The following is a 10,661-nucleotide window of genomic DNA, read 5'->3' as shown; positions in this document are numbered from 1 at the left end:
TTCCCATAAACGTCATAAACTGGACTTATTTATTGACAAGTGATGTGCTCTGAAGTAATATGCTAGACCTTGCGCGTCCTAAGTGTTTTACTGAGTTAAAATCCTTTGTACAACCACAAAACATTTCAAAGAGAATGGCTAATATTAGAATCGCATTGTATCAAATACACCGTTAAATAAATTGGTTTGAAAATTTTCAACGGCTCTTGGGATGTTCGCAAAGCATTCTGAGAAAGAGAGAAACACACTGGCTGAAAATGCTATCTCTCGCTCATGCGCTAGAACGTATTTTCGGCTCGATAGCGGAGACAAGTTTTCTTAGCTTAGCTGTAACGATTCTAATAATACAATATCAGTTAAATAATTTACCAAGATAATTAAAGAAAAAGGTCAATATAAGGTAAAACATTTTCTTAAGAATGTATAAAGAGTGAACAAATCATAAAATTTACAACGTAGCGGACGAAAGGCCAGCATAAATATCAAGAGTTAGTTCCGAAAAACGATGTAGATGGCAGCATTACCTAATCACGGGACCATTTCAACCTCCCGACTTTAAAGTTTTCTTTCGTTCTCGAAAAGCCTGGCCCGGCTTGTTTATTTTATTTATAGGTGCATATATTGTTTAGATCGAAATATATTATCTACTCTGTTTAGATTTACTCTTTTACCTTAAGGGGGAATAGTACTATGGAGGCTTAAAAAGTTATGCTTTCTAATTCGAGTCAAACGTCTTTGCATTTATATATACACGTACAAAATAAATTTTCCCGCTTAGATAAAAATATCCTCTAGTGCTTTAAATATTTTTGACGTTATAGTTAATTAAATATAATTAATTTAGTGAAGTATGCGTAGTTCGAGTAAAACTCGCGAACAAATTGAGCTACGGAGCCCATTTTTGACGCATTTGATAGGGCCTCGATACTTTTAGTGCTTAAAATATTTTTGGTGGAGATCAAGAAATTAATTTAGTTGTTACACTTAATTTTTGGAAAAATTTGGATATATTAAGTATATCCAAGAGATGGCGTTGGGTGTGCCTTTTTTGTTAAAAATACGATTTAGTAGAATAGAAGGTTTCGTGAAAAAACACAGTATTTTCTCTCGCGGGGAAGATATCGCAGCTGGACCCGAGCCCAGACCCCCCACCGGTGGTTCCAGGTAGTGGCCGACTAGCGGGCGGCCAAAAGGGGGTCGAAAAGATCGCGAAAAAGAGTGTATTGATATTCTCGAGATAGTTATTGCTACAATTTATTATAAATAATTTATATTTTCGGATAATTGTAGGTTATGGATAAAAATAAATCAGTGGTTAATTTTTATCCAAACGCCGAACTCTAATTATATTAACGTTGCCAACGTATACAGAATATCACTTTACGAAAGAAGGGGTGTTGAAAAGATATTTTTTTGAGTTACGTAATTTCTGAAGAGTAGGTAATGCAATGCAGCCTCGGTTTTTAATAATTTGGAAACACCTCTTTTGGTCAATTAAAATTAACATTCAGTAATAAAGCTTTATAAAGAGGGAAAATATCATAACAAATAAAAGTTCAGATTATTTCATATATTTTATTGCATGTACTATTTATAAAACTTGCGCAATAATGTTTTAGTTCTGTGTATTATTTCATAACGTATTGTTCGAGTTATTAAGACCTTTTTTTGCCACACAATGGCTGTATTCTCGTTTTCAGTTTTGTTTTTCATTTCTCGGTTGATGCCTTTTTCGACAATCCTTTTTTAATTAATCCATTGGCTAAATGTTTCTTTTTAAAAAGTCTATCCCATTTTAAAAGACTTTCAATTTTCTTGATTAGGGGGATTGTTGATCGATTTTTTTGTTTTGGTATTTTTATTTTTCTATTTTTCAACCATTTCCGTTTTTGAAGTTTGGAATTAGAGGCCTTTCTTAATTTTCGTTTTAATTTATGTTTTCTGGAATCCGCCTCGATTTCGGGTTTGGTTTTTCGAACAAGTGGCAGTGCTCGGTTCCAGGGCCGGCTCAAGAAATATTTTTCACCAGGGCAAGGGGGATTTTTGGCGCCCCTCTTATTTTGAGACTAAATTAAACAACCCCCTACCCGTAAAAAACATTACCATGTCCCTGTTATAAATTTACCGTTTTCCCAACAATAAATAATCCCTTTAATCACTTTCTAAATACTTTGTGTAAACATATTTAATACCTTCTTTATGGTACAGGGTCATATTACATTAAGCTTGAAACACTAGGTAAGGTGGCAAGACTAGTATACCTTAAATACATTAATTATAATGTACATACTGAATAGTATCAAGGTTAATATGTGAAATAAAAGAATTAAGTTTACGAAGAACCCGTGAGTTAAAGATAAAAATAATCCCTGGATATTTTTTTTAACTCACGGGTTGTTCTTAGTAAACTTAATTCTTTTATTCATTACATTAATTGCTTTAACAACTTAATTAAGAAACTTTTTGCGGGATTTTTTAAGGCCTACACTTATGAACTTTTTTAAAGCTGTCGCTTGCTTTTCTGCTTTAACGGCTTGTCTTCATTTACGTTTTTATAAAAAGAACCAGAATGCTTCTATTTCTCGGATATCTTAATTCAATTCAACCTGACTCTAATTAATATCTATCTAACAAAAACTATTTAACTGAAACTAATAAATGGCTTTCTGCGCGTGCGCGTAAAATAAAAGAGACTGTAACCACGGACCCACGACAGATTAAATCGTACCGATAGACTGCTTAAGAACTAGCCATCGAAAACGAGTTAAAAGCATTTTAGAATATTAAATGTAGGTTCATAATAGTCTAAGAAAAAATAGAATTCTTGAAAATGGCCTGCTAGTTTATTTATCATAAAGCTGGATAAATGACAACGAAATAGCAAGCAAGTACATATAAGTACTGTATTACTTTGGGCATCCTTCTATTCTTGTGGCCCTAAATTGGTTAGAGTGTACAATAATTATAACTGGTGGGTTTACCGGGGAGTTGGGGTCCGGGTCTTGTAACCCATAAGGGCGGTGGCGCACTGGGAGATGTTAGCTTTGATCAAATGGTCCTATCTCCACCTCCGACTTCGGCCAGGTTTGGCTGGAAACTGAGCTTCGACTCAGGCTAACGGAGAGGGTCCGTGTAAACTAGCAGCCTTGGCGGATTGGGTAGCCTGCTGTGGGGTGGCGGGCCTCCGTGTGAGGGCACGTTGGTCCTGTTTCCCGGCCTTTTGGAGTCACACCGTGATCTCCGTGGGCAGCTGTGCCGGGTTATGTGGACCGCTGTGTCCCGTCGTTGCCCTTTAGGAGCTCTCTACAAAGGGTATGACTCTTTACCTACGTAGGTAGGGTGTCGGAAGGAGTTGCTATAGCATCCACTCTTACTCGCACGGCTGTGTGCGAAGTGAGAATTGGTCCACCCATTGCTGCACCTTCTGGTGGGTTGAGTGGCTTGCGTCAAAGGTCTGACCATCAGTAGTAGGGTACTACTACCCGAGGGGCTATCGACTTCCCGTAATCGGTGTACACCCTAACTGTAATGATTACGTATTATTCTGTAATCTTTTGTACACATTTGTAATCCCGTTATCATTTGTAATCTTCGTACTCATCTGTAATCACCGTAATCTTTATGAAATAATGCGTACTCATCTGTAATCACGTGTAATCATTAATAAAGTGCGTAATAATCTGTAATCACTCTTATTCATTGGAATTATCCCGTACTCAATTACTCATCTGTAACAATTTTAAAGTTTTGGGTTGCCTGTGTACTCATCGTAATCATTATTTTATCATCATAATCATACTGCACTCATCGTAATCATCTGAACTCATTAATGATTACGTAATAGGTGTACAGGCAAATTCTTACTGGCTAGCAACACGCTACTACCCATGCTGGATTTGTCACCTGTCCGGGCTTGGGGACGCTGGCGTAGGGCACTATGATGATAGGCCTCCGGTGGTATGGCCCCTGTTGCTAGGTACACCCGGCTAAAAATTCTGACACACTTCTATTCTTGTAGTATCGCCCAACCACCTTTTCTTCTTCATATTATATACCCTGGTTTATAATGAAAATACCAGGAAAATGCTTTATCCGTCAGAACTATGCACCGTAATTTTATGGTTTATTTACTATTTTAAAATAAATAGTCGCAAAAAAACGATCATCGACGATGTTGGACATTTTGGTGGGGAAAACGGTTTGTATTTCTAATTAGCTAAAGATTTTTGAAATTATGTTATGCTTTCATTAAAAATTTTATAAACAAATCCAATTCTTGGTAAACTAAAAAGGCGCACAACTCAATTTTGGCGCCCCTTTCAAAATGGCGCCCGGGCAGTTGCCCGAGTTGCCCGGCCCTTAAGCCGCCCCTGCTCGGTTCACTTTTACAAATGGCCTCCTTTTCCTCCGCTTAATCGTCTTCCGGCGCTGGACATCAACTACTAAATTCGTCATCTCTTTTCTGACTTTCGTAATTTCTCCCACAGCCTGCTCCCTATTACTTGGTTTCAAGCTCATTTTCAGCTTTCTGTTTCCTGCCCACTTTACTTTCTTTCTGTAGTTTTTTCAACTCGATTGCCAATTTTATGAATTCGGGCTCTCGAATTTTGCAGTGTCGTGTAACACGAGGATCTACTATTTCGGGAAGTAGACACTCAAAATAGAACCTATCGAGGGAAGGCAACATTTTTGGCAGTAGGTTTTATTACTCAATGCTAACGGCCCTTGAATTTGAAAGTAGTAATCGTGCGTTCTCCGCAGCTTGATGTTTCCACTTTCATTCGTGCAAAAGAAACTTTTAATGAGTTCCGTAGCTTCCATCGGGGTCATTTTTTCGATGGTCTTCGGGCATTTGACTTCGATGATTGCGCCATCACCAACCAAGCCAGCTGGCGAAGCTCCGAGGAAAGGGTTTTCAAGTCCTACAAATATCCCGCAATCCCGAACCTTAAATCTGGTTTGAACTTCGTACTCGGCAATAGCGACAGACTCGTTTGTTCAGCCATATTCCATAACCACAGTGTTGATAGGTGGCGTATACAAAAGGCGTTTCACTAGATTGCCACATTCGGTAGTTTCACGTCGCTCGCGAATAGCTCCGAAATTGGACGCTGTCAGACGATGTCGTCTCTCTTCGAACCAACGCTCGTTTGAGGCCTGTCCACGAGTAGCTTTCTCTATTTCGCTTTGTTTCGTTTCATCGACGGTCAAGATTTGGTAAATTTCATTTTTACGTCTCTCGTATTCTTCCGGTTGTATGTCCGGTTGTTGGCAATCTGGTCCATAGTCCGCTAGACCGGCTTCGATGTCTCGAGAGTTGGTATAACTTTTCTTCTTCTTTCCAGATCTTTCAAATTCTTTCGCTGAACATCTTCGTTTGGCAATTATTTCTTTCTGTTTTCTGTCGATATGTTTCTTGAGATAAATATTTGGACTCTTGGAAGTAATACCTTTCCAAGTGTGGTAATACCATTTCCTACCCATATGTCGCGAGAGCCCGGCACCGTAACAACGTAATTCGAAGGAAGATCTCTTTCTGCGGTTAATTTGTTTCCCTCCAGTGAACTTGGCAACTAGATACATGTAGTTTTCCGCGGCGTTACTGGTGTCGTTGCTAATGAGTCTGTCCGCTTTGGATGCCAATAGATTTATAGATCCAATTATTTTTATCAACAAATCCCTCGGAATAGTGCTCGTAATATTTTTGTCTGGTTGATCTTTGTATTTACAGAAATACCCCTACAATGGGCGTGATTTCCGTAAACGTGTTTCGGAATGTTTAGCAGGTCCGTTCTCAAATCTTGAGCGTTTCCTTTGTTTTTAGCAACGCCGGTTGCTGCCTTGGTCATCTTTCGAATTTTTTCTGGGTTCAGAACTCATTTATATTGGGCAGAAAGAGACGCGTGTTTATAAAGGTTTTTAGTTAATTTTTTTACCGCGTGGGTAGAGCATTCTATTTTGGATACACCAGTACCGTACTTGACATTTTCCATTATCTTCTTGTAGACTGAAGAGTCCCCATCGCCTATAAACTCCTTATAATGTAGTCCGTGCATCGCTTCACTTTGCTAAAAACCTTCAACGAGAATATCCGCTTCCATACTGGCAGAAGGGCCGTTCCAATTTTTATAGCATTTGTGGATTGGCACATTTTCGTTTCGTCGAGAATGAAATTCGCAACTTGAGCAGTATTGGTTTCTTACACCGATGTACAAAATTTTGTTCGTTCTTTTCCGATGATTATGGCAACCCCGGAGTTATCGGAGTACCGATGGCCGTGACTTCTATGTGACCAGCCCCCGTCGATAATAACCGTTATGAAAGCTATGCCTTCGCTGTTTATATCGCCAGCCTCTTCCGCTAATCTTCGCTCTTCTTTTCCCGCTGCCAGCATCTCTTTGTAAAAAATGTCTTTCCATTTCTGGAAATAATTAAAAAAAAGGTCAATTTACAAAGCTGAAGAATTTTAAAATATTACATTTATCGCGCGAAAATTTCGGCATACCTCTCCGAGTCGTCGTTCTAATTTACTGAAAGTTTTCTTCGACATCATCGGTTCTCCCAAAACCGAAAAGGTTTCGTCCAAGTTAGCGTGACCACCTCCGATACTCAGAATTCCCCAAACAGCGGCGTCGTTGACTGTCAAGTCTTTTACGGAAGTCTTGGATTTTAGCGGTGTCGGATCTGATGTGACAAACTCTCGCTAATGACAGTAAGGACATTCAAAATAAAATGTTGAATGAAAACCGTAGATTTTTCACTAATTTATAGGATCCTTGGGTGCTAATCGCGCAGTTGTGCCGCTCTATCATTCTCATTTGATTGATGAAATATCGAACGTTAACGATTCGCCTTCCTTGTAGTTCGTTCACTTTTTGGTCTTTGGTAGGCAGAGGAGGTACATATTCCACAAGCAACTCCGGAAAGAACTCGGATATTTGGTAAGCGGATTCAATGGCTGAAAAGTCAGGATTTGCCACGACGTCCTTGTTTCCCTTTTCTTCGTTCACGAATATCTGATCAGCTTTCGTACCGTTGTTTAAAATTAACGACTGACATTCGATATTTCTTATTGAAATGTCTAAGGTTTTTACCGCGCAATCGAAATATTGGGTTCAGTCGCGCTCTGGGATACCGTCTTAGCGCTTTCTTTACCACATCGGGTAAGTTTTTGAGTAGACGACTCCGGAAACTTTTCGGATAATTGTAACAGATCGTCTATCGGTTCGGAAATTCTCATTAGGTTAACATTTGTTTCGGATATTGGTGTGAGGCTCTCAGGTTCACTTGGCGCAGCTTGTTCATCCTGGTCGGAATACGATACTTCTGATGGCACCTTCATATCTCACGGACTAAAATAATGTTTAGGATATTTAAATTCGATAAATAATGGTAACATGTACCGTGGTAACTCAAATAGTAGCTACTTACGTCGGAGCAATTTCCTCCAATAATAGTTTCTTTTGTCTTTCTTTATACAGTGCTTTCAATTCGAAACACCCGACGTCACCAAGGTAATTTGCATATTGATAAAAAACGGTAACTGTCATGGCGGCCACTATTAACACTATAGTTGTGACGTTACAAGTTTTCAAAATCGTATCAGACGAAGCCCTATATAATGCTTCTTGCGATAAAGTGTCTTTGACGGAGGTCGACTTCTCGACGTTCTGGCCATTTTAATTAATAATTTTTATGAAATTTGAAATAGACGAATAATAAATGCAACTCTTCTTTTCATTTGAGCTTCAGAAGCAAGTGCATCTAAAATGAACTACGGCTTAAAGTGGTAAAACCGTGTAAAAAGATCCCCCCCCCCCCATACAGCTGCTTTGAATCCTGTCAATAATTGTCAGGGAGCATTCTTCAATTTCCAAGAGCCTGTCCAAAACGGGGAAATAATCCTTTTACACACATCGCGGCGGGTTGGCGGTCGCCATACTCCGTAAAATAGAATGCCGATGTTTGAAAAAATTCTAGGGTAATAGCTGGTAAATAGACTTTACTTTTATAGCGCCTTTTATTATAATACCAGATGACATATTGTAAGTAACCCATCTTGAAAAATTTCGAGTGTGGCATATTAGTGGAATTCCCCCCCAATAACTCCTAAAAGCCTTCCGGGGAACGTGAGCGTGCCTCTGTGTGTCGTCTATCCTAACGCCATCTAGTAATAAATAATTGAAACTAGCCAAGGTACTCTTCCGCCTTAAAAGCATAGTAAACGAGTTTCAATAATCAGAGTCAACATAACTTGGCAGTGAAATAAACGTTGGCACGTGTTTAATTCTTGTCTCGCTCAAAGTACCACCTTGGGCAATCGAGACAAAATAAAAACACTCGATAAAATTACTGAAACTGTCCGTACTAGTGGTACTCGAACACTTCTGTACATTATCGATAGGTGGCGGTGCGACTATTAAAACTGGCAAATTACTGAAAGCAGACAAGTTGTTGACTGCAGTGACGTAATTACTGCAGTCAACAACTTGTCTGCTTTATTTAATTATGGTTTTAAGGTTAAATAGTAAATTTAAACAAAGTAGACAATATATTTCGATCTAAACAATATATTTGATACAATGCGATTCTAATATTAGCCATTCTCTTTTAAATGTTTTATGGTTGTCAAACAAAGGATTTTAACTCAGTAAAACACTTAGGACGCGCAAGGTCTAGCATATTACTTCAGAGCACATCACTTGTCGATAAATAAGTCCAGTTTATGACGTTTATGGGAATATAATTACAGATCTTGCCCGTTATTTGATTTCACTACTTTTATGGCTTAGAGTAATATAGGACGTAACGTTTTTTTTTAAAGGACTTTGCAATTTTTAACCGAATGGTTTTTGTGTGGATTTTACGCCTTTTTATTTATAACAATAGAAGGGAAGTTATTATAATACGTGTAAACGTAACAAAGCGGAAATAATATTAATAAACAAAATTGGAAAGTGAACTTTTACCTATTTGGAATATTGAGAACTGCCTAGCTCTTTCACCAACATTGGTTACTTTAATTTTTTGAAAACGTGACGTCATTATGCTCTTTAATTCATTTTTTAATGTTAATAAATAAGATTGTACGATTGTTATTAAACTTTACACCTTTTGTACTGTGTTTATTACTCATTGGCATCGTTTACCGTCCTCTGGCGGCACACTGCCCACCCTGACACAGGCGAGACACTGAACCTCTTTCACTTAGAAACAACCTATAAATCAGTAGCATTCGAATGTTTAATCTATTTCCCTAGGGCAAGATCTGTATTTATATTCCCATAAACGTCATAAACTGGACTTATTTATCGACAAGCCCTATGGCGGACAACCCCCACCCTGACACTCGCAAGACTATTGTTGTCGAACTCAGCGCCCCTTTTTACCTACAATCCACCTATAAATATGTTGCATACATAGTTTCCGAGTATATCCGTCATAGCGGACATTTTAACCTTTAAGACTATTTTTTCGAACACAGCACCACGTTTTCACCTAGAATCAACCCTCAACACTTTTGCATTAATTTTTTTAAATCGCTGGTCGATCCGGTTTAGTACTTCTTATTTGTTTATTACTCCATGGTTTCGTTACCGACTCGCTGAACTGTACATTTGTCGCCGTAGCTCAAGAACTATACCAGATATGAACTTCTCCTTTGGAAGGAAACAATGGGAGCTTAATTTGAAACTGTATACCAGATTGCATTTAAATCGGTTCAGTAGTTTTTGCTGTAGAGTGGTCTGCGAGGAGAAGATTGAAGATGGAAGAAAGAAGACGAAACGTCGCCTCCACCCTGTTCGATGGAATTCGTATATGTTTGTCGCGTTCCTGTAACCTTTCAAACGATACATCACTTGCCTTGATACGACCTATAGTTTTTGAGATACGAGGGGGTAAAATCGGCTTCATTCTGACTCGAGATAATATAGCAAGTGCTTGGATAGGTGCTCTACTCTATACCCGGACCTTGCATAGGGCAGAGGTGGGCAAAAATTGTGAGCGAATTCTGAAATGAACGCTCAGACCTTTTTAATTTGAGTGATCAAGTAAGCTAGTGCTCAATACTGGCGATGCTATTTTCTCTCTCTTAAACTGAACCAGCTCAGCCCGAGCGCCGTGAAATTCTCTCAGCCACTGATCGTTCACGGTGCGTTGAGCGAAATCGGTTGATCGTCACGCTAGCCTGCTCAATTTGAAGCGCCACGTCCTCCGGCAGCGGGATAATTCGTTCACTAGACAGCGCTGAGGGCGGGCTGAGTGAGATCGCGCCGAGAGAAGCCGTAGTTTTTCAACATTGGAATTTCTCAACGCACTGAGCGACGGGATAGTCATTTTTCCGGAATTCGCTCACAGCGCGGTGAGAAAAAACTTAACGAATAATATTTTATTGTTGATTTTTTTTATTCAATGCACTTTTTTATGAAATAATTTATAAGAAATGAAACGTTTTTCTCACAGCGCTTTGAGCGAATTTCGGGAAACAGTCTACCCCGTCGTTCAGTGGGATGAGAAATTCCAATGTTAAAAAACTAGCGCTTTTCTCGGCGCGATCTCACTCAGCCCGCCGTCAGCGCTTTCTAGTGAACGAATTATCCCACCGCTAGGGGAAGCGGCGCTTAAAATTAATATCTTAACACGTGCAGATAACACAAAAA

The 10,661-nt window shown here is 39.0% G+C and overlaps 1 pseudogene; it reads right to left on the bottom strand.

The window, feature by feature from the left end:
* Positions 1-4,498: 4,498 nt before the first annotated feature.
* On the bottom strand, positions 4,499-7,342 carry LOC149926777 (uncharacterized; annotated as a pseudogene).
* Between the last annotated feature and the right edge of the window lie 3,319 nt (positions 7,343-10,661).

This window comes from Leiobunum rupestre, chromosome 9, assembly GCF_980474605.1.
Source record: "Leiobunum rupestre chromosome 9, qqLeiRupe1.1.hap1, whole genome shotgun sequence".
Classification (NCBI taxonomy): Eukaryota; Metazoa; Arthropoda; class Arachnida; order Opiliones; family Sclerosomatidae; genus Leiobunum; species Leiobunum rupestre.
Note: the sequence above shows the minus strand (reverse complement) of the source record. Positions and strands in the feature narration are given on the sequence as shown.